This window comes from Chiloscyllium plagiosum, unplaced genomic scaffold (genome assembly GCF_037043375.1).
Source record: "Chiloscyllium plagiosum isolate Xiang-an unplaced genomic scaffold, Cpla_swu_hap1 HiC_scaffold_34, whole genome shotgun sequence".
Taxonomy (NCBI): domain Eukaryota; kingdom Metazoa; phylum Chordata; class Chondrichthyes; order Orectolobiformes; family Hemiscylliidae; genus Chiloscyllium; species Chiloscyllium plagiosum.
Window position 1 is genome coordinate 7,950,275 of NW_028270172.1, and position 21,899 is coordinate 7,972,173.

Below are 21,899 nucleotides of genomic sequence, written 5' to 3' on the forward strand. Positions count from 1 at the left end.
CCAATCCCTGTTTATTACACTCTGTATATCAGTTATAGCAACACTAAACTGTAACTACTGCCACTTGTTCCTGTGATCTTACAAAGATAAGGTTGTTAACTTCGCAAGAAGGCACCATACAAGGGACCTGATGTCCATGCACACAAGCTGTGAATGCCTGGGGATATAAAGTAATCAAGGCAAATGGAATATTGGCCGTTCAGCTGAAGGGATTGGAATACAAAAGTGTTGTTTCAGCGCAAACTCTACCTCAGCACTGAGTTTTGTTGAAGGTGTCACAATTCAGGACAGATATATTAGCCTAAGGGAACCAAAGTTACAAGAGGGGTTGCAAAGACTAGATTTGTGTAACTCCAGTATCAACAGTTTGCAGTTGATCTAATTAATTGAAGATGATTAAAGAATTGATTAGGGTAGATAATGAGAAATTATTTTCTCTGGTAGGATATTCCTGAATAAGAGGACATAGGTTTAAAAAAAGAATAAGGCTGGCTCAAGGTAAGGTGAAAAATCACTTCTTTGCAACAAAAGTGAGTGGAACCTGGAACACTTGGCCCCAAAATCTGTTACGGTTAAGGAGGTCAATTCAACATTTCAATATTGTTGGGTAAAGATTGTTAATGGTTCCACAGTCAAGGCAGGTAAATGGAGTCAAGGTACAAATCAACCAGGATGTAATTGCGTGAGAGAACAAACTGGATGGGTAGAATGTTCTCCATCATAAACCTGAGCATTACATATTTCCAAATAACTGCAGAAATCCCCTTGAAATGGATCCAATTGAATCTGCCTCCACCCCACCCTCAGGCAATGCATTCCAGACCCTAAACTCAATCAGTGCTTTTCATTATAACGTTTTCACTCATACAGGTATCTTTAATTCTGCACCTTTCATTCCTAACCCTTTTATGAGTTGAAACATTTTCTCCCTAAAAACTGTCCAAATTGCACATGGTTTTGAATACTTTGACCAGATCTCCTCTCAGTGTTCTCTCATCCAGGGAGAACAGTCCCAGCTTCTTCAATCGATCTTCACAATTCCTCATCCCTGGAGCCATTTAGGGTAGCATGGTGGCTTAGTGGTTTGGACAGCTGCCTCACAGTACCCAGGACCCAGGCTCAATTCCCACCTCAGGCGACTGTCTGTGTGGAGATTGCATGTTCTCCCCTTTCCTCCCACAATCCAAAGATATGCAGGTCAGGTGAATTGACCATGCTAAATTACCCATAGTGTTAGGTGTATTGGTCAGGAGTAAATATAGAGTAGGGAAATGGGTCTGGGTGGGTTACTCTTCAGAAGGTCAGTGTGGACTTATTGGGCCAAATGGCCTGTTTCCATACAGTAGGGAATGAATTCCTGCAAACCCCAACTGAACTCCTTCCAATGCTTTATGTCCTTCTAAAGTGTGGTGACCAGATAAGCTGAAGGGCTCATGCCCGAAACGTCGATTCTCATACTCCTTGGATGCTGCCTGACCTGCTGCGCTTTTCCAGCAACACATTTTCAGCTCTGATCTCCAGCATCTGCAGTCCTCACTTTCTCCCAGATAAGCTGCAATACTCCAGCTAACACCAAATTACTGTGTTTAATACATTGCACATCATTTTTTTGTTCTTGTACTCTATGCCTATATGAATAGAGCCTAGAATACTGCATGTTTCATTTGCTGCTCTCCCACAGTCCTGCAACAAAAATAATTTATTTAGATGTACTCCCAGGTCCTTATACTCCTTCACCCTCTTACATTATATTGCCCCTTGCTATACTTTACAACAAAATATACCACACTGAGCCTTGATTGTGGCCTTGTTGCCCACTTTGCCTTGTTGTCTACGTCTTTTGAATTTCTGTACTGCTGTTCTCACAGTTTACATGTTTGCAAATTGTGCATCACTGGCGTTTTTTAAGATTATTCCCTGCACACCAAGGTTCAGTTCATTAACATATATCAGGAAAAACAAGTGTCCCAATACTAACCCATTGAGGACTCCACTACAAACTTTGCCCTACCCAAAATAACACCCATCATCTATTGCCCTCAGTTTCCCTGTCACTCGACTAATTTTGTATCCATGTAGTTACTGTTCCTTTTATTCTATAAACTATAACTTATTTCATGAAATCTGCAGTGCAACAAGGCATCAAGTTCCTTTTGGAAGTCCACCCTCAACAACCCTCTATTTTGCTGTATCAAAAATCTCAAGTAAGTTAGGTAAGCATGATTTTCCTTAATTAGCCTGCATTTGTCCAAGTGCTTATTAATTTCGTCCTCAGTTATTGTTTCAGCCACCAAGGTTAAATTGACTGGTGTGTAGTTGTTGGGCTTAACCATACACCCCCTTGTGAACAAGGGTGCAACATTTACAAATCATGAGTCCAGTGGATCACTACCTCTGATCAACTATTACCGGTACCTCTGCAATTTCTACTCTTACTGTGATAGGCAGGGAGGTTTTGTGCAGGGAAGATCATGTGTTACAAACTTCATTGAGTGTTTTGAAAAATTGACAAAGATGATTGATGAGGCCAGGGTGGTAGATATTGTCTGTACGATTTTAGCAAGACTTTTGACAAGGCCTCTCATAGCAGGCTGACACAGAAGGCGAAGTCAAATGGGATCCGTGGTGATCTGGCAAGAAGGACACAGAACTGGCTTGGTTGTAGAAGAGAGAGTAACAGTGGAAAAGTATTTTTCTGACTGGAGATCTGAGGCCAGTGGTGTTACACAGCGATCAGTACTGGGATGTCTGTTGTTTGCAATATATATAAATGATTTGATGGAGAATGTACGTGGGATGATTAGAAAGTTTGCAGATGACACAAAGTTCAGGGTAGCTGGTGATAGTGAGGAGGATTGCAAAAGGATACAGCAGGATATAGATGGGCCGGAGATTTCATTGGATAAATGGTAAATGGAGTTTAACCCGGACAAACGCAAGGTGATACATTTTGGAAGATCTAATGAAAAAGGGAAATATACAATAAATGACAGTGCCCTTTGAAGTATGAACATCATGGTGTTCAGGTCCACAGTTCCCTGAATGTGGCAACATAAGAGGATAAGGTGGTCAAGAAGGTATTTGCATGTTTACCTTCATCGATTGGAGCAAAGAGTATAAAAATTGGCCAGTCATGCTGCAGCGGTATGGAACTTTAATTAGTCCACATTCGGAATATTGTATATAATTCTGGTTGCCACAATACCAGAAGGACATAGAGACTTTGGAGAGGGTACGGAAACAGTTTACCAGGACGTTGCCTGGTTTGGAGCGTATTAGCTATGAGGTGCAATTGATTAGTTTTCACTTGAATGCCGAAGGATGAGGGGCAGTCTGAAAGAGGTTTAAAAGCTTATGAGAGGCAAGGATAGTATGGATAGTTGGAGTCTTTTTCCCAGGGTAGAAATGTCAGTTGCCAGAGGACATAGGTTTAAGGTAAAAGTGGATAAGTTTAAAGGAGATGTGAGAGACAAGGCTTTATAGAGAGTGAATAGACTGCTGGAGGAGGTAATGGAGGCAGATACAACAGCAATGTTTAAAAGGTATCTTGACAGGTACATGAATATGCAGGGGATAGAAGAATCCAGATTGTATAGTGGGGAAGGCTTTTAATTTGGAAAGGCATCATGTGTCAGTGCAGTCATGGTGGGCCGAAGGGCCTGTTTGTGTGCTGGATTGTTCTTTGCTCCCTCAGTACCTTTAGGTGCACCTCATGCAGTCCTTGGGTGTTGTCAGGTTCACAAACAGACAGACTATCCAATACTTCTACCATATTCAATTTTAAATTTGTCTAGCAATTGAAATTCTTTCCCTTTCAGCACAGTCTGGGTAACGTCTCCTGCTTCCTCAACCAGTGTCGTGTAGGATGGTAGATTTATTTCCTTAAAGGCCATTAGCGAACTAGGTGGACTTTTAAAACAATCTGGCATCCCTTGGTTGCATTTACTGATAGATACCTTTAGGTATTAGGCCACCTAAACAGCCACTCACTTAGAGTGTGAGTATTATGATCTATTAGTAGCTTTAAACCTAATTATAGATGAACCCCACTTTGTTGTTACTCAATCTTTTCCAGTTTGTACTTTTCCAACAAGAGCTGGTATTAGAAATGGGCAACATGTTGTCATTTTTCTTGCTATGCAAAGGGAATCTGAGATATTTGTAGCAGCATAGCTCTCACTGTCAGGCCTCACTGGGGTAGTGGTCTGGAAATCAAGCCCCAATATCCCAGGAATCGGCACAAAAGTTAAAACTTTGATCCAAGTACACAGAGTCCCAGTATACCAGTCTGATAGACTCCGGTTATAAAAAACATGGAGCCGGTTTCAATACTGAACAAAAACTACTCGTTGTTACAAATAAATGGATTCTAACCACAGATAAAAGGCTATGAAATCGTAACAAACAATTTTACAAGTTAAAACTCTAAGCCCCTTCTAAACCCTTTCTAAATGTACACACAGGCCGACAAAAATACATTGGAGTCTTGTAGAAGAGTGTTATCGGACTCAAAACATTAACTCTGCTTATGTCTCCATTTATGCTGCAAGATGTGTTGAGTTTCCTCACGTATTCTCATGCTCCTGAAAAATCATCTTTCTCTCAACCTGTCTGGACACAGCATCAAGACATTGCATGTAGCAAGCATCCTGACCTACAACAGACCAACATAAGCAACCCCCAATTCTTTCAAGGCCATGCAGTTAATCACAGAGCTCAGTTCTTGCTCTGCATTCTAACACCATTACCCAGACTAGCTTTCAATTTCAGATACATTATTGCATTTACGTTTCATCTGCTTCCAGGATTTGAATCTATGACCCCAGAGCATTAGCCTGTGAGTCGAGATGACTCGTCCAGTGACATTACCACAATGCCATCATCTCCCCTGAGAATATGAATGCACTTACAATATTACAAGCCCCATTCACTTCTTACTTTACTGGACAAATAGTAAATGTGTGTGTTAAACAATTCAAGCCCATTTTGATATTTATTTCACTACTTGTGTTTCTCAACAAAACAGCTGCTCACTTGTGTGGTCAATCAACCCAATTCAACACCAATCATTTTCATTTATGTTTAAACTGCTCTACTCTGGGTGGCACTGGGCCATACAGAGCCATCTCAGTCTATGACAACCTCAGTCTCGGCAGGTGATTGTCGAGCTAGCTATTCCCAGCTGGACACTGTCCCCTCAGGCACTGGGTGAGGAGGGTCTTTCATTTCTTCAAGATCATATTTATACAGAAGCAGGGGTCTCATGTAGCAACCAGGAGCAGAAATCCTGATGAGTTTTATGAGCCCAGAGGCTTTATAGGTTCCACTAAAGACTACAGACATGGGGTTGTTCCAATGGCAAATCACTCCACTGCTGCAATGGGCATCACTTTATCACCAAAAAGGCCAAGATCAGATCTTTGCATCAAATGTCAATGTGTAAAATCAATTTTTTTCATTCTTAATATATCCAGTTGAACAAGCCAGAAGTTATTGTTATTTACTAAATTTTCCTTAAGATGTGTGCAGCTTTATAAATATACTAACTAGGTCAATGTTCACATTAGTAACAAATCTTATCCATTGCTTATTCATTGGAAAATGTTGATGTCACAGATCATGTTAGCATGCTGCTTAGCCAATCAAATCCTCCCTGATGAGTACAGCCAATTTCTTCCATTGAGTAACCTCCATTCCTAAATGTTCTCTAATTAATAATTCCAAACTTTCATTACAGTTATTTGCCTGAAGCATTCATTCATTCAGCAATGAGAGTAAAGAACTAACTCCGACAATACCGTTACAATAAAACAAAGAACTTCAATTTCTGGAAATCTGAAACATTAACAGAAATGGCTGGAGCAACTCAGCGGGTCTGGCCTCATCTGTGGGAAAAGAAAAAAAGGGAATGATTCCAGACCATTAACCCTTCTCAAGAAACTTCTGTTGTTCTGTGGAAAGGTTTCTAAAATGAAAACTGATCCACATTGTTGTTATGTTTTGGCACATCCCCTAAATAATAAAAGCTGCCTATATAAACATACAAAGGTACACCTTGAATGTACTCAATAACTGAGTTTATATGGTGAATTCATACATGGTACAATAATATTCACTGAACAGGGGTTCAATGTTGCCCTCATTTCATTGGAGTTACTATTGGTAGCAGCTCCAAAGACAATGCACGAGAAATACTTTAGTCAGTTTCATCAAGACTGTCCCATTTAATGGTGCAACATAACATGCAACATTCTCTTCCCCAATCTCACTTTCCACATGTAGCCTCAGCCATGTAATTGTGAGGAAAGTCAAAACAAAATGCAGGGTTCACAGGCGGAAGGAATTCTTCTTCAAGTCACTTCAGGGAATCCAAACCCAGCCCAAAGATTGCATAAAACAAGAGTTAACATCTATATATGCACTTAACATCAGAAGATACATGGGAAGGCAACCATGTGTATGTTCCTCTTCAGGTCACACACCACCCTGATTTGGAACCATATCACCATTCCTTCACTGTTATCGGGATAAAATCATAGAGTCATACAGCCATACGGCATGGAAACAAATCCTTTAGTTCAACCAGTCCATGCCAATCATAATCCCAAACTAAACTAGTCCCATCTGCCTGTGCTTAGCCTATATCCCTTTCCTATTCAGGTACTTATCCAAATATCTTTTAAATGGTGTAACTGTAACTGCATCTATTGCTTCCTCTGGGAGTTCATTCCACACACGAGCCACTCCCTCTGTAAAAAGGTTGTCCCTCATGTCCTTTTTAAGTCTTTCTCCTCGCACCTTAGAGATATGCCCCCAGAATTCATAAAATCCTAAAATTCCTCCACTAACACCATTATGGATGCCCCCTCTACCCCAAGGACTGCAACAGCTCAAGAAGCAAATCACCACTTTCTCAAGGGCAATTATGGATGAGCAATAAATACTGGCAAAGCCAGTGACGCCCATACCTTGTGAATCAGTAAGTATAGTTGTTAAGTCTTTAATATAGATGTTGACAATAATTTAGCTGGTACTTCTGGAAGCAGCACCAAGCTATAAAACAGGTGGCTGTGATCCGTACTTCTATATGAGGTTTACCTCTCATTGGCATAGGTGCTTGACATGGTTTTTGAGACACCAGCCTGTCCTTCTGACCCAATCAAACCTTATTTTGTGTTATTGCTGGGTGGATTGTTTGTAACTATTGGAGAATGCATGGCTTCCAGCAGCAAAACAATAGTCAAGAGAAAAGTTTTTAAGACAACCTGTGCAGTTGCTATAAAACAATTGTACCACAGAACAGAAAGGAGTGGGCTGATAGTTTTTAGTGGGAGAGCAAGCCAGGAAGTATATCTCCAATAAAAAGCCGCATACACATAAAACTGTAATAACAGGAGTGACTCCAATTAAATACTGCCGAACTGTTTTGGATTATCATCTGCTATTCAACTAATAGGAATATTCTTTTAAATGCTATGGACTCTGCCAATGATCTAACATCAATGTAATGCTGCATGAGCTATTAAGCAAAGTGACCTTTCAATTAGTTTCATTCTTTTTTGGTACTTATGTTAGCTTTTCCACGGAGACCATTTGTGAAAATACTGCAACAACCTTCAGTGTCAAATAACAGGCTGGCTTTGACTCAAAAATCAGTTCTTTTTTTCAAACTAACTTTTCTTTGCTCCCTGTTTTAGTTCTTGCCATGTCCAGCTCCTTGTGACATTAAAGTGTTACTCAGCACATGCTAATTGTAAGGAAGATTAGATACAACCGGGGAGTTTGGTCGTGGGGGGGGGGGGGGGGGGTGATGGGGGGGGGGGGGAGTGGATACTTTTATTGATGTCGATAAAATTATAGGAGGTTTAGTCGGGGTGGATAGGCAGGTCTTACATTCCCCTATCAGGTCAATTTGGAAGCAGAGGTGGTAGAGGCAGGCACGGTACATTCATTTAAGATGCGTCTGGATAAATGCATGAGTAGGTGGGGAATAGTGGGATGCAGATGCTTAGGAATTGACCGACAGGTTTACACAGTACATTTGGATCCACTCAGGCTTGGAGGGCTGAAGGGTCTGTTCCTGGGCTGTAAATTTCCTTTGTTCTTTAATAACCAGGGGCACCGATTTAAAGTAATTGATGGAAGGTTAGAAGGGCATTTCGAAGAGCCTTTTTCCATTCAAAGGACGAATGAGAGTCTGAAACTCGGTGACTGAAATGGCAATGCTGGCAGAAATTACAAACGCATTAGAAAAGGCTTGGATATGTCTTTGAGGTGCAATAACCTACTAGGTACAGAGCAATAGCTAGAAGGCGGGATTAAAGTGCTCTTTCTCACCTGGCACAGAGAGGAACCAGCCAGCTTTGGAAAGTAAGACAAGTGTTCCCATGGAATGTGAATGAGATTCAAAGCCTGCTGCTTCAGTTGCTCAGGGGATGGATACTAGAAAAAATGATACCTCGACAGGGTTTATTCGAAAACATATACATTCGTGTGCACAATGATAGACATGAATATGTAAGGAATAGAGGGATATGGACCAAGGGCAGGCAGAAAGAATTAGTTTAATTTGGTGTCATGTTTCACACAACATTGTGGGCCAAAGGGTCCATTCCTGTGCTGTACTGTTCTGTGTTCTATGTCCTATGATATAATCACACTCTCACACATACAAATGCACCCTTACAAACACACACAAAATCACAAATGTACACATTATTTACAAGAACACTGTCTCACACACATACAGGTATAAGCTTTCTCTCACACACATTCTCCAACACACAATCTATCTGTCTCTGTCTTGCACACACACACACATTTTAGTGTTGCGGAGAGTTAACCAGCAAAAGCAAGGATTACTTTACAGCTAAATATTTACATAACCAGCAATTGAAGTAAGTCATTTAGCGCAAAAGCATTTTCTTGTTAGAATTCTATGAATATATTAGTTCTTTAAGAGTAGTGAAGCAATGTGTGTCCAAAATAATTGAGCCTTTCATCACCAGAATGTTATTGTTTTCCTTTGCTTTTGTATATTATGTTTTGCCAATGAAAGATAAGAAATCACAAGTTGTGTTCCAGGAGGTGGCTGCTGTTTTGAGACAGTGTTTTGATCAATGAGCTGCTGATCTCTGGTTCTGCTGGGGAACTGCAAAGGCTACTCTGTGGGGTGGAGGTGCCTGAACTGAAAATGGTTTACAATTTGTAGGTTTGTTTCATCTTTTATTATCACAGATCATGAAAGAAAGCAGATTATATTTTGCTTTGGGGGGAGTGTGTAGAGGTGGGAGAGAATGCCATTGCTTAAGACTTCAAACAGAGAGGTCAATCCATCACTATCTGTGTTTGTGTGTGTGTGTGTTTATGGCGGGGGGAGGTTCTATTCATATAAACCACTTCACTGTAAGCTCCCACTGAATTCACTTGCAAATTCCTCAGTCTGAAAGAGCCAGAATTCCCAGTGCCCTGCCGTCCGTACAGAGTAGAGCCCACAGTCCTGTCAACCCTCCCTCTGTTTCAGGAGGATGCTATTGTCAATAACGAGAGCCTGAAAACCGAGTGGTCACCAATCAGGAAGCTGACAGGTAGGAAAGCTCCTTCCAGCCCACCCTCGGGGGCTGCGGATCCCTGCCTCTAGAAGGAGCGTTGAAGTAGATGGAAGAAGTCAGTCTCGGGGAGAAAGAAATCACGGCATCGCAGAAGGAGCCGCGCTGGCAGAGACAGCAACAGCGTGTTCCCTGTCGGCGATGCAAGCACCACTGTCTCTCACTGACACACAGCCTCTGTCAGCGGTAAGTGCTCTCCCCTTCTTGTCCTGATGGAGCTTTTTGGCTTTACAGCGGTACTTTGTTGGAAGGTTTTATACATGAAACGGGAAGCGATCTTATTTGCAATATTTCCCCACCCCACCACCACCACCACCCCTCTCTCTTTCTCTCTCTTAACGCAGAGACAGCCTTTGTATTTACCGTCGCTGTAATAAAACGCGCACTGTACTTAATTTGAGTTGAGGAGGATTGCAGCGTTGAGATGGTGAGGGAGAAATATCGGGGGATGGGATTTAGAAAGACGTGTTGGTACCGTACCCTTTTGCACAAAGTGTTGTTGCCTATTGTGAGATCGAGTTGCAATTTGTGTGTGTGTGTTGGACCTAAGTTTAATAGTTCGTCTTAATTGCAATACATCTGACCAGCTTTACCGTGGCTGAGTCTAAACATCCGAAAACAGAAAGTGAATTACTCAGGATTACTATTTCGATGTCGTAGCGACAATTCTCTCAGATAGATGGGCGGTGGGCTGGGTTGGGTTGGTTTGGGGGGGAGCGCTGTTAGATTGGCAATGTGGGCGAATCCTTACCCTGCCCAGGTTGGCTGGGCAGGAGGCTGCTGGCTGAGCCCAAGGTCAAGCGAGGATGAGCAACATGCGCCAGACACCAACTAAGGAGCTTCCGAGACCCCTGAAGCCGGCGGAAAGCAGCCGAGCTCAGAACAGAGAGGGAGAGCTGCTAGCAATCAAACACAACCCCAAAGGCCTCTCTCTCCTCGCCCGGTGACTTTCCCCAGTTCGGTATTTAGCATTTTGGGCGGTGTGGCGCTGACCTTCAGATGCTGGTCGCATATAAATCTGACAGAGATGTGTGCCTGTGTGTGTGTGAGTGGGTGCCTGTGTGTGTGTGTATCTGTGTGTCTGTGTGCCTGTGTGTGTGTCTGTGTGTGTGTCTGTGTGCCTGTGTGAGTGTGTGTGCCTGTATGTGTGTGCCTGTGTGTGTGTGTGTGCCTGTGAGTGTGTGTGTGCACCTGTGTGTGTGCCTGTGTGTGTGTGTGTGCCTGTGAGTGTGTGTGTGTGCGCCTGTGTGTTTGCCTGTGTGTGTGTGCGTGTGTGTGCCTGCATGTGTGTGTGTGTGAGTGTGGCTGTGTGTGTTTGTGAAGGATTCGCTGCTCACAGATTCCACTCCGAACGCATCTACCTCTCGGAGAACTCGAAGCGCCAAAGTCTTCCAATGCTGTGGGGTAATTCACGGGGGTATTCCAGCCCACCCCCTCTCCCCCTCTCCCCGGCTGCTGCTGTCTCACTCAGTGGCGAGTTCTGGAGTACTCTGCTCCCAATCCCACTGCCCGGGAGTCGCGAAATGGTCTGTTGTGGCTTTCCAACCCTCTTTGAGGATTGTCCCCTCCAGCTTGTGCCCTGGCCAGCTGTCCCCATTCACTTGCACTGGAAGGCACCCTGAGCGCCGAGTCGGCCCATCTCGCCCGTGCTAGCTCCTCCATGCAGCTCCCCATTGCGTTGTGTTTAGGAGCTGGGAAAGTGTCGACTGGACAGACGCCGGGCTGAGGAGGCAATCTGGGAGTTGCTCAAAGTGAAAGCAGTTCACAAGGTGTGTGCTAAAGCGGGGGCGATTAGCGCTGCGTTTGCCTGCCGCCTGTTTCTATCCAAACAAAGTGAGGGCTTCCCAAACAGCAGCGGCTTGGTGTATTTTATGTGAAATGGTTACTCCAATAATGTAACTGTTCGGCCGAGAGCTCTCCCTGGGCTCCCTTCCGCTCAGGCCCCAGCTCCACAGCACTTCCCGTGTTCCCCCTGAGTGTGTCTCAGAGCTAGAGGGGCGGAATTCCCTGTCTCTGGAGTGTGGGAATGGGGGTGGAAGAGGCGCAGAAAAGCGTCCTGTTTTGGCACACGCACAAATGAATTTTAACCCATTCGGCCGGCTGCACTCTGCACTGCATTGGAGCGGCGAGCTCCCTGCGCCCGGTTCGCTTTCTGTTCATGCTCATGGGTTTTCACCAAATACAGACACTTCATTCCCCTCCCCCCCCCCCCCCCACTCCCCAACACCCCCACTCCAGCCACCTCCGTGTGTTCGCCTGAACGGGGAATTGAACACTGTCTCTGAATAAAATGAACATCCACCTGTATAATCCAACTCCTGGCCTCTGTTCGAATCATAATTAACCATAATTTCTTAGAGTCCAACATGGACCACTTAACTCTTTGCTGCCCGGTCACTTTATTCTTCCAGAAAGCCAGCTCCGAGACGGCTCTCAGATAAATCCATCTGCCACTGCACCAGTGCATGGATCCAGACAGAATAGCAGAGGCTTAATTACTGCTCAGCAGAGACTGGTAGATTAAATAAATCAAGATTGATGGGGGCAGCAATAATGGAATTTACATTATCTAAACAAGTCGCTCTTTCCTCTTCCCCACTGAGACAGAGTGATTGACTGATGCGAGGTGAGAAACTTCGAAAGGATGAGGAAACAGCCAGGGCAGTCTCGCTGAAGTGAGCAAAGAGCAATGATCTTCCTGTAATGCACAGCAGCAGCCTCTCCGTTATCAATACAGAGATTCCGGAGTTAAATACTCGAAGCGAATGTGTTGAGGTTTACAGGGAGCAAGATAAGTCCCTGGTCTTGCTCCCGTCTGGAGTTGCTGCAGGACGTTTTTGACACAATGCAGGAGCCAATTCCTGCAGATGCTGGAATCTGTGCTGAAGACAAAGATGCTGGGGATGACAGCGGATCGTCCATGCTCAACCACCTCTCTCCCCGTGGATGCTGCCTGACCCGCTGTGACCTCCAGCATTATTTGTTCTCAGGACATTATGGACATGCTCCTTCAAGTTTTCTTGAAGTCTGCTGTTAAATTTCAGGTCCTCAGTTAAAACGCCAACCCGGGAGTGGTTGGGGGGGGGGGGGGGGGGGGGGGTGCCAAAGGGTGAAAATTAAACAGTGCGGATTGTGAAAATCTGATTTTAAATGTAACCTCTACTCGAGATGACGCTGCAATCGTGTACATAATTCACATGTAAATATTCGCCAAAACGAACAATTGGCATGAAAGAGGAATATAATGCGATATGATAAAATTCCCCACAGTGTGGAAACAGGCCCTTCGGCCCAGCAAGTCCATACTGCCCCTCGGAAGAGTAATTCACAATGGAAGCATTTCCCTCTGACTAATGCACCTAACACTATGGGCAACTTAGCATGAGCGATCCACCTAACATGCACATCTTTGGGAGGAAATCCACAGAGACACGGGGAGAATGTGTAAACCCCACACAGGCAGTCACCCGAGGCTGAATCCGAGCCCGGCTCCCTGGCGCTGTGAGGCAGCAGTGCTAACCACTGAGCCACAGTGCCGCCGCAGCACCAGATACATTTCCATCAAAAGTGAATCAAGACTTTTTTTTTGTTTTTGGTCAAATTTGAGCAGCTCAGAAAGCTGCTCCCCGTCACGTGGTCCTCCTCACGCTGTGATTTCGCCTGCGTTGTCCACGGTGTGATTGCGAAGGGGCTTCAGAATTGTACAGGCAGGAAAAACTTTCCAAGCTCAGCTCCTGTGATCTCCAATCCAGCAGCCAAGCAGCGTACTTACCGATTCGCAGACACGACATTAAACAGTAGAATTACCTGGGGAGAACTTGTTCCGTGGGATTGAGATTCCCATCAGACACAGCACTGCACTGTACACTAACACCCATGGCCTGGCAGCAGCAAAATCGCAACACATCTATAAACATTACACAAACAGCTCGCCATTGTCAGCGGCCATCAGAGACAGTGACAGCAGTAACCGTGATCGATTGTCATGTGTTTCTGAAAGTTCTAACTGCGCTGGATAAGTACAGACCCTCACTGGTTAAATAATATACGGCAGATTGCATATAAACTTCATGTGACTTGCGTAACAACAATTCTTCTCGAATTTGTTGGCGAACTGGTAATATCAATTTTGACACAAGTTGGTTATGTCTCACTCTTGCTCGGACTTTATTGGTTTTAAAAATGATGCTAAGTGACTGGGGGTCACTGTTTAAAAATCAGGGCCATCTATTCAAAACAGAGGTTCTGCGATTTCTCTCTCGCTCTCAGAAAGGCTGTTCCCGAAAAAGTGGTGGAAGCAGAGTCTATGAATGTTTTAGAAAGAAGAGGGGAATAGGTTATTGTAAAGTAAGGCATTGGTGGAAGGTTATTAAGGGTAGGCTGGATGGCGGATCTGAGACTGCTGGACTTCTAGTGATGCGGTGGTAGTGTCCCTACCTCTGAGTCGTGAGGTCCGGGATCAACCTCTTCCCCCCCCCAAAAAAACCCTGCTGTAATCACAGATTTGAACTGGTTAATTTTCATAATATAGACACACAGGAGGCCTGACTAATTCTTGCTGCTCTAACATGCTCCGATAAGGAAGATCGAGCAGCGGATGTTGGAACTCCGTAAATGCTAAATTGCTGGGACCGTGTAAGACCAGAAGAGATGTAAGGTTAGGGGGACATGGAATCGGGCGAAGTTTAAATGTTTGGAACTTATTTCAGGGTTGGACACTTGATTTTTTTTAATATAAAAAGCTCATCCTAACTATGCAGTACACACTATCAAGTGTTAATTGGAAAGACTTGTGGAAACCAGGGATGGAGATAGAACGTAAGCAATTTGTTGCAGATGTACCCAGCGGTGGAGAAAGACAGATCAAAACAGAGCGCCTCAGAACTGTTCCCTTTTCAGGTTCGATACTGAAAGACAAAGGGCCCAGCCGTGACATAATGTTGTTCAGGGGCAGAGTAAACCAACTGGGCACCTGTTCTTTCAGTGTACAAACCGAATAAAGGTTGTATTTGCCAAGGAGTACTGAGGGCTCTTGTGGTGTAGTGGTCGATCCCTCTCTCTGAGCCAGGAGGCCCGGTTTCAAGCAATGGCACTTCCGAGCAGGTTTCAAAAAAAGTGACCAGTTTTTTTTTATCTGTCTGATGCGCCTTTATGAAGTTTAATTCTGCCAGAACTGGGATGTTGTGCCGGGGAATTGAGCTGCGTCCCCCTTTGTATGTGATGGGTGAGTTTTTGAAATTCTAAGACAGGATATTTCTACAACAATTAATTTCACAATGTCCTTGTTCACGAGCGTGCTAAAATAGTTGTGGAAAACGCTGACATGGTTTATAATACAGGTAGCGCCAGTCTTTATTTCTGATTTCCAACATGTTGCTTTTTTAAAAAATGGTATTATAGCTCTAGACTGTTTCTTGTCCTGTTTCTAACAACTTTGAAACGGCGCGGAGATTAATAGATATTTGCGTTAGAACGGGCACAGTGTCTGAAGTCAGGTTTGAGATACATTTGGAACTGGTCCGATCCAGTTCCCAATCAAAGCTGTTTGCCACGAGCAGAGATTGTGTGGGTTAGGATTATATTCACTGGAGTTCCCAAGAATGGTTGGGGTGGGGTTGGAGGCTCGGATCTGACAGAAGCCTATAAAATTCTAACAGGACTGAACAGAGTGAACTTACCAAGGATGTTCCCAATGACCAGGGGGTTCAGAAGCAGGGGACACAACGTAAGGGCACAGGGCAGGTCATTTCGGCCTGAGATGAGGAGACATTTCTTCACCCAGAGAGCTGTGGAATTCTCTGTCATAAGGTGGTTGAGACCGAAACATTGAATGTTTTCAGGAAGGAGTCAGGGCTAAAGGGATCAAAGGGTATTGGGAAGAAAGCAGGAGCTTTGGATCATCAGCCCATGATCATATTGAATGGCGAAGGAGGTTCGAAGGGCCGAATGGCCTCCCCCTGCTCCGAGTTACTATGTTTCTATGTGCCCGACCCCCACCCCAATCCTTCAGCACCGTAATTTGAGCAGCAGCTTTGGATCAAACGTCTGTTTCCGCTCGGCTCAGCCTCCGCTCAGTGAAGCAGGTTAACTGGATCTCAGTCCAGGCGCTCTCCCCACCCCAACCACTTCCTCTGCACAGTCACTGAGTGTGTGTGTGAGAGAGAGAGAATGTGTGAATGTGAGTGAGAGTGAATGTGTGTGTGAGAGGGTGAGTATGTGAGTGTGTGAATGTGAGAGTGAATGTGTGTGTGTTTTACAGTGAGTGTGTGCATGAAATCGACTATGTGAGAGGGTATTTGTGTATAAGAGCGACTGTGTGAGTGAGTTTGTGTGTGAGTGCATCTGTATGAGTGACTGTGTGTGTTGTGTACCTGAGAGAGTGAGTTTGAGTGAGTGTGTGTGTGAATGTGTGAGCGTGTGTATAAGAGTGAGTGAGTGTGCGTGTGTGTGAATGAGTATGTGTGAGAATGTGTGTGCATGTAAGTGAGTGTGTCTGAGTGTGTGCGTGTGTGTTTTTAAGTGTATGTGTAAGAGTGATTGTGTGTGAGTGAGTCTGTGTGTGAGAAAATGAGTGTGTGTGTGTGCAGAAGTGTGTCTGTGACTGAGTGTGTGTCTGTTTGTGTGTGCCAGTGTGTGTGTGAGTGTGTGTCTGTGTGTGTGACTGTGAGTGAGTGTGTGTGTGTGAAAGGTTACTGCAGAACTGTGACTGTGAAGAGAGTCGGCTGAAAGGTGTCATCTGGACAGAGAGTTACAGCGGCGACTGGTGCTGAGTACTGCCTGCTGGGGCTAAAGGCTGGTTGCAGTTTATTTTTAACCTGCAGAAGCAGCACCATTTGGATCATTCTCTAGCAGGGACATGGAGATTGTCTTCATGTGGATATGCCAGCAGTAAGAACAATGGCCCAACACATTGCTGTATGGCACAGCCAATCCCCACATCCCCCTCAGCCCCAGTTATTCCATGTACCTATAGCCTCACCCCCCAGCTCCCCTTGTGCCCCAGCCCACACACATTCCAACTGTGGCTTGACCGAACAGAAATGACTGGCCTGGGGTACGGCACACACACAGATCAAACTGTCTGGGTGGGAGGATAGAAGGCTTGGTATGAGGGGGGTGAGGCTGGGTATGGGGGTGTGGGGGTGAGGCTGGGTATGGGGTGTGGGGGGTGAGGCTGGGTATGGGGATGTGGGGGGTGAGGCTGGGTACGGGGATGTGAGGGGTGAGGCTGGGTATGGGGGTGTGGCAGGTGAGGTTGGGTTTGGGGGTGTGGATGGGAGAGGCTAGGTTTGGGGGTGTGGGGGTTGAGGCTGGGTATGGGGGTGTGGGGAGTGAGGCTGAGTGTGGGGGTGAGGCAGGGTTTGGGGTAGTGGAGGTGAGGCTGGGTATGGGAGTGTGGGGGGTGAGGCTGGGTATGGGGGTGTGGGGGGTGAGGCTGGGTATGGGGGTGTGGGGTGAGGCTGGGTATGGGACTGTGGGGGGTGAAGCTGGGTATGGGGGTGTGGGGGTTGAGGCTGGGTATGGGGGTGTGGGGGTTGTGGCTGGGCTTGGGGGTGTGGGGGGTAAGGCTGGATATGGGGATGTGGGGGTGTGAGGATGGGCTTGGGGTTGTGGGGTGTGAGGCTGGGTATGGGAGTGTGGGGGTGAGGTTGGGTATGGGGGTGTGAGGGGTGAGGCTGGGTTTGGGAGTGTGGGGGTGAGGCTGAGCTTGGGGTTGTGGGGTGTGAGGCTGGTTATGGGGGTCTGGGGGGTGGGGCTGGGTATGGGGTTGTGGGCGGTGAGGCTAGGTATGGGGGCGAGGCTGGGTATGGTGGTGTGGGCAGTGAGGCTGGGTATGTGGATGAGGCTGGGTATGGCTGTGTGGTATGAGGGTGGTATGGGTATGAGGGTTTGGGGAATGAGGATGGGTTTGGGATTGTGGTGGGTGAGACTGGGTATGGGGGGAGGCTGAGTATGGGGGTCTGGGGGTGAGGCTGGGTATGGGGGTGTGGGGGGTGAGGCTGGGTTTGGGGGTGCAGGGGTGAGGCTGGGTATGGGGGTGTGGGGATGAGGCTGGGTATGAGGGTGTGGGGGGTGAGGCTGGGTATGGGGATGAGGTTGGGTATGGGGGTGTGGGGGAGTAAGGCTGGATATGGGGGTTGGTGTGAGTGTGTGCGGAGTGTTGGGGTGAGTGTGGGGGGATAAAAGCTGGCTTTGGGGGTTGTGGTGAGAGTGTGCGGGGTGTTGGGGTGAGAGTATGGGGGGTGAGGCTGTGTATGGGAATGTTGGGGGTGAGGCTGAGTTTGGGAGTATGGGGGAGGTGAGGCTAGATATGGGGGTTGGGGTGAGAGTGTGCAGGGTGTTGGGGTGAGAGTATGGGGGTGAGGCTGGGTATGGGGGTTGGGGTGAGAGTGTGGGGGGGATGTTGGAGTGAGTGTATGGGGGGTGAGGCTGGGTATGGGGGTTGGGGTGAGAGTGTGTGGTGGATGTTGGGGTGAGTGTATGGGGGGGTGAGGCTGGGTATGGGGGTTGGGGTGAGAGTGTGTGGGGGATGTTGGGGTGAGTGTATGGGGGGTGAAGCTGGGTATGGGGGTTGGGGTGAGAGTGTGCGGGGTGTTGGGGTGAGTGTATGGGGGGTGAGGCTGGGTATGGGGCTGGGGTGAGAGTGTGTGGGGGATGTTGGGGTGAGTGTATGGGGGGTGAGGCTGGGTATGGGGGTTGGGGTGAGAGTGTGGGGGGGATGTTGGAGTGAGTGTATGGGGGGGTGAGGCTGGGTATGGGGGTTGGGGTGAGAGTGTGTGGTGGATGTTGGGGTGAGTGTATGGGGGGGTGAGGCTGGGTATGGGGGTTGGGGTGAGAGTGTGTGGGGGATGTTGGGGTGAGTGTATGGGGGGTGAAGCTGGGTATGGGGGTTGGGGTGAGAGTGTGCGGGGTGTTGGGGTGAGTGTATGGGGGTGAGGCTGGGTATGGGGCTGGGGTGAGAGTGTGTGGGGGATGTTGGGGTGAGTGTATGGGGGGTGAGGCTGGGTATGGGGCTGGGGTGAGAGTGTGTGGGGGATGTTGGGGTGAGTGTATGGGGGGTGAAGCTGGGTATGGGGGTTGGGGTGAGAGTGTGCGGGGTGTTGGGGTGAGTGTATGGGGGGTGAGGCTGGGTATGGGGCTGGGGTGAGAGTGTGTGGGGGATGTTGGGGTGAGTGTATGGGGGGTGAGGCTGGGTATGGGGCTGGGGTGAGAGTGTGTGGGGGATGTTGGGGTGAGTGTATGGGGGGTGAAGCTGGGTATGGGGGTTGGGGTGAGAGTGTGTGGGGGATGTTGGGGTGAGTGTATGGGGGGTGAAGCTGGGTATGGGGCTGGGGTGAGAGTGTGTGGGGGATGTTGGGGTGAGTGTATGGGGGGTGAGGCTGGGTATGGGGTTGTGGGCGGTGAGGCTAGGTATGGGGGCGAGGCTGTGTATGGTGGTGTGGGGGGTGAGGCTGGGTATGAGGGTTTGGGGAATGAGGCTGGGTTTGGGGTTGTGGGCGGTGAGGCTGGGTATGTGGATGAGGCTGGGTATGGCTGTGTGGTGGGTGAGGCTGGGTATGAGGGTTTGGGGAATGAGGATGGGTTTGGGATTGTGGTGGGTGAGGCTGGGTATGGGGGGAGGCTGGGTATGGGGGTGTGGGGGTGAGGCTGGGTATGGGGGTGTGGGGGGTGAGGCTGGGTTTGGGGGTGTAGGGGTGAGGCTGGGTATGGGGGTGTGGGGATGAGGCTGGGTTTGGGGGTGTAGGGGTGAGGCTGGGTATGGGGGTGTGGGGATGAGGCTGGGTATGAGGGTGTGGGGGGTGAGGCTGGGTATGGGGATGAGGCTGGGTATGGGGGTGTGGGGGAGTAAGGCTGGATATGGGGGTTGGTGTGATGTGTGCGGGGTGTTGGGGTGAGTGTGGGGGGATAAAGCTGGCTTTGGGGGTTGTGGTGAGAGTGTGCGGGGTGTTGGGGTGAGAGTATGGGGGGTGAGGCTGGGTATGGGGGCTGGGGTGAGAGTGTGCGGGGTGTTGGGGTGAGTGTATGGGGGGTGAGGCTGGGTATGGGGGCTGGGGTGAGAGTGTGTGGGGGATGTTGGGGTGAGTGTATGGGGGGTGAGGCTGGGTATGGGGCTGGGGTGAGAGTGTGTGGGGGATGTTGGGGTGAGTGTATGGGGGGGTGAGGCTGGATGTGGGGGTCGCCTCGCTGAGTGAGAACCGTCAGTCTCCAATCTTCTGTGAAAAATATTGGCAGGGCTGGTGGCGGAGGGGAGCGACTTTGGGTAAATTGGATCAGCCCTTTCCAAGTGCGATGGGCTGATTGGCCGCCGAGACATCTTCGGAGGAGATGGAGAACGGGAACTCAATGGTTCTGCTCCTCGCTGCCTCCCAGGTCAGAACACAACCAATACGAAGCTTCATCGAAACCAATGAAGAGTAAGCTAGTCGGTGTCCCAGTGACCACTCTAGTGTTGTTCATTACACATTGGCTGTTAGGGTTTTGAGTGAAGGAGACTCTGGAAGCTGGACAGCTCTCTTGAATAAACATCGGGAGGGCCGCCACGGCTCTGCTTTCATTTGAACCTTTTCTGACCCAGATGTAATGTGAAGTTTCCCCTCACCAGGTTTCTACCGCCACCTTCTCTCTCATTCCGTTCGTTAGTGTGTGCAGAGAGACTTGTCTCAGTTCCCAACTGCATCTCATTGACATTTCTGGCGCGCCGTCCTGCAAATTAACACCGGCAGCTCGGCAAAGCGTCTGAACATGTTGCAATGCTTGTGTTTCCTTCCAAGCCAGCCCGGGGTTGGGAAAGTAAACGCCTTTTCTGTTCTGGGGGGAAAAAAAAAACCTGACTCTGTTACTGAGTTGGGAGAGAAAGTTTGCCTCTCCCCCTCTAGCCCTGAGGGGTGGTTATTAGTTGGAGGTCTGGGCAGTCTGGGGTTCGCCAATTTGCTTCCCTTCCACATTTCCATCGGATTTGAGCTCATTCTCCGACTGGGGGCTAGACAGGGCCAGAGAGACGGGGTGGGGGATGAAGGAGAATAAAAAGTTATATTCTTCAATTCACCGCCCAGCAAGCGTCCCCTGATTGAAACCATATCATTGCCCGGCCTCGGAGTGTGGGACCAGTACTGCAGTGTGTGTGTGTGAGAGAGAGAGACTGTGTCAACGATATAACCTCAAACCACAATCATTTTGTCATTTCTGTTCTTGCACGGTTCGGGTGGGTTACTGCGCCATTGAATCTGCAATGTTTAGCTTTTTTTTATTCCGTGTAACGTGACAAGAATGTTGTCTCGACTAGCGGCTGAAAGTAGACGTTTGTGGGTGTTTTAGTGGCGATAGCGGAGAGTCTCCGATTGAGAGGATCACCACTGAAATCGCGACCATTCTCGAGATTTCTCTCTGTGTGTGAAGTTTACAATAATTCTTATATTACAGAGACCATCTGTCACCATAACATAAAACTCAGCCCTAGCGACAGAACCATATTTTGAGGAATAATTCATGGCCCGCACTGGAGACTGTGTGTAAAGTTGAATGTAATTTGCAAGTAAATGGAACAATGTTGTGAACTCGGCATTTGCAAGTCTGCACGAGGGAAAACAGAAACCGGCAGATTCCAATTTCTCTCCCAATCTGCTTCCCCACAAACCCTCGTTTGGAATTCTTAGAAAACTGCCGACCACAGTGTCAGAGAGAGAGAAAAAAAACTTCAGTTACACTTACACAACTTCCAAAGGTCAGAAAAGCGCAAGTGCAGAAATATATTAGTCAGTTATTAGCAGCTTGGCAGTGCAGTAATCGACATTTCACACAGATTTATCCCTGAGTTGAATCATGATTTCTGCTTTCTCTGCATTTTGCAGGACAGGTTATATTTGGAGCAAATTGCGATGAGAGAGATGGTGTGCTGGCGATTGTACGAACACCAAGTGCACTGTCTCGCTCTCTGTCTGTCCCTCTCTTCTGTAGAGGTCTAGCTCCCTCCTGCGGTCTCGCCCCACGCTGTTCCTCTGTTTATTCAGTCAGATTCATGAAAGGACAGAGCTACCGTCAACTTCTTGCTTTCAGACCATTATCTAAAGGCTTTCAAATTCCAACCCCGGCCTATCCTGAAGAAGATGCGAGTGGCTTTTCAATGCTTTTGTGTTTAATGCCCTCCCAGACAATGAAAAGTTTCGAACCGAACCGAAATAAACGGGCAACAACTTCACAGTTTGTCAAAATTCACCGGCAGCTCAGATTGTACAAATGCAGCTTGTTTTGTGGGTCAGGAAAATGCGTTCGTTTCAAAGGCTTCTTTCAATG

The 21,899-nt window shown here is 47.4% G+C and overlaps 1 protein-coding gene across 7 annotated transcripts in view; it reads left to right on the top strand.

Annotated features, from left to right (window-relative positions):
• The first annotated feature begins 8,598 nt into the window (after positions 1–8,598).
• LOC122564560 (cadherin-6-like) overlaps positions 8,599–21,899 on the top strand; it is a 225,666-nt gene continuing 212,365 nt past the window's right edge. Inside the window, exon 1 of one of the 7 annotated variants that reach the window (XM_043719632.2) lies at positions 8,599–8,897. The gene's annotated coding sequence lies outside the window, so the exon portion shown is untranslated. Of the gene's footprint in view, positions 8,898–9,058; positions 9,795–11,140; positions 11,378–14,635; positions 14,833–19,875; positions 19,980–21,899 lie in introns of those variants that run through there. The other 6 variants (XM_087978477.1, XM_043719629.2, XM_043719634.2 and 3 more) reach the window with 6 other exon arrangements.